Below are 2,079 nucleotides of genomic sequence, written 5' to 3'. Positions count from 1 at the left end.
CATGGGACTTTTCTCATAACAGAGTCATATAGAAGATACATAGAGGTTGAGCTGTCCCATTGGTAGCACAGATGGGTACTCTTGTCATATGTTGACAAGTCACTCATTTTGAGTTAACTGTTAGGTAGAATTTATGTATTAATTAGTTCAGTGGGATTGAGTTCTTTCTGAGCACATACTTTCTTATTGTAAGAAAGTCCCTGGCAATTAACGTACCCTCTGTGCGTTTGTAAATTGGGGATAATAAGTTGTGGTTAGGTTTAGAGGAGATAATGATGTAAAGTGTTTGACACATGGGAGGCAATCTGTAACTTGCCATAGATACTATGATTTCACATTTGATTTTATTCAAAATTCCAAGATTACAAGGATGAATTTCTCATTGAATGAGTGACCAAAGAGGGTGTTGCTTTCTTCAAAGACACTAGAATCCAGATAGGTCTTATAGGCTTTCCAGCCCTGCACAGCAGAGAAGGTTCCATCCACCTGGGAAAACGGAAAGAGTGCTGGTGGGTGTTTAAGTCTGGGAACAGATGTACACCACTGTTTTCAGGACCCGGGCATGTGACTGCAGGAAATTTTGAAAGGAGACCATTATTTCCAAAATTCCAGCCCAGGAATGACATGATAGACCTGGCTTGGGTGACATGCCCATTTCCTGAAGCAATCGCAGTATGTAGGAGAATTCAGATTGGCACCACCAGCAGCCGAGAGGATGGGCCTGCCCCACCTGAACCAGCTGGACTACACATAGGGGAAGAGCATCCTTCAGAGATGCTGGGCAAACACGAAGGCTTACCTCCTCCACCATGAGCACATCATTATGGTGGAACTGGGCGGGGGGGATACCCAATTTCTGAGATCATAGCCTTGTTGGGGAGTGTGGCACCTATCTTTCTTCTATAGTGATAGAATTTTTGCCATGGTTGCCTGTGGTAGAAAGAATAATGCCCCCCCCCCCCCAAAGATGCCCATGTCCTAATCCCCAGAACCTATGAATATGTTATATTACATGGCAAGGGGGAATTGAGGTTACACATTAAATTAAAGATGCTAATAAGATGGCCTTAAAATAAGGAGATTAGTCTGAATGATCCAGGTAGGTCTAATGTAATCACATGAATCATTAGATGGGGAAGAAGGTGGCAGAAGAATCAGGACCAGAGAGATGGCATTGGGAGACAGACTCACCTGGCCAGTGCTGACTTTGAGGATGGGAGGAAGTTGTGATTTAAGGAAAAGGTGGCCTGTAGAAGCTGGAAAAGGCAAGACATGGATTCTCTTCTAGAACCTGCAGAAGGGAACCCAGTCCTGCTGGCACCTTGGTTTTAGCCCAATGAGACACATTTTACACTTCTGACAACCAGAATTATAGATAATAAGTTAGTGCTGTGCTGAATCGTTAACTTTATGGTCATTTGTTACAGCAGTAGGGCCCCACCCCACTTCCTTTCTTCACCTCCTTTGCATCCTGCTGCCTAGCTGTGGCTGCCAACTGGACCCTGGGGACGAAGCCAGACCCTGCAGAGGTGCAGGCATGAGCTGGAAGGAGCAGAGCCACAAGTCAGCCTTGGGATTTCTACTTCTACTTTTTGACAAAATACACATCTTGTTCAAGCCACTATTACATGTTTTCAAAATTCACAGCTGGAGCCGACCCTAATTACTATAGAAAGAAAAGGCATTAACCCTGATCCAGACCCGGTGTCCATATGATGAGAGTGTCCCAGGGGTGTTCAGAGCTCCTACCTGATCCTGACTCTGGGCTTCACCGCCCTCATCTCCTTCCTGTCTCTTGCCTTAGCTGTCGGTATCTATTCTTAGGCAGTAATCCTAACCAACCTCGACTCAGCTGGATGCTCTGACTCTCTGAACCCTATGCCGCCTTGGTGAACACCCATGATCCACTCTGGTCCCATGGAACTCATCCCCTCCCGGGCCTCCCCCCCATCCCACCCAGATAAAGCTGAATAAGAATACAACATTTAATTAGCATTGAAGACCCTGTCTCTAGTTTTCTGTGTTGACTTCAGAGGAAATCACAGTTATAATAATTAGCATTTATTGAGCACTTACCCT

At 45.3% G+C, this 2,079-nt stretch overlaps 1 long non-coding RNA gene across 1 annotated transcript; it reads right to left on the bottom strand.

Annotated features, from left to right (window-relative positions):
- Positions 1-379: 379 nt before the first annotated feature.
- Positions 380-1,327, bottom strand: LOC132219921 (uncharacterized). The gene is made up of 3 exons (XR_009449635.1): positions 1,192-1,327; positions 800-930; positions 380-486 (listed from the first exon to the last, which is right to left on the bottom strand). It is a non-coding gene; the product is annotated as an uncharacterized LOC132219921 (long non-coding RNA).
- Between the last annotated feature and the right edge of the window lie 752 nt (positions 1,328-2,079).

Source organism: Myotis daubentonii, chromosome 17 (genome assembly GCF_963259705.1).
Source record: "Myotis daubentonii chromosome 17, mMyoDau2.1, whole genome shotgun sequence".
NCBI lineage: Eukaryota > Metazoa > Chordata > Mammalia > Chiroptera > Vespertilionidae > Myotis > Myotis daubentonii.
Note: the sequence above shows the minus strand (reverse complement) of the source record. Positions and strands in the feature narration are given on the sequence as shown.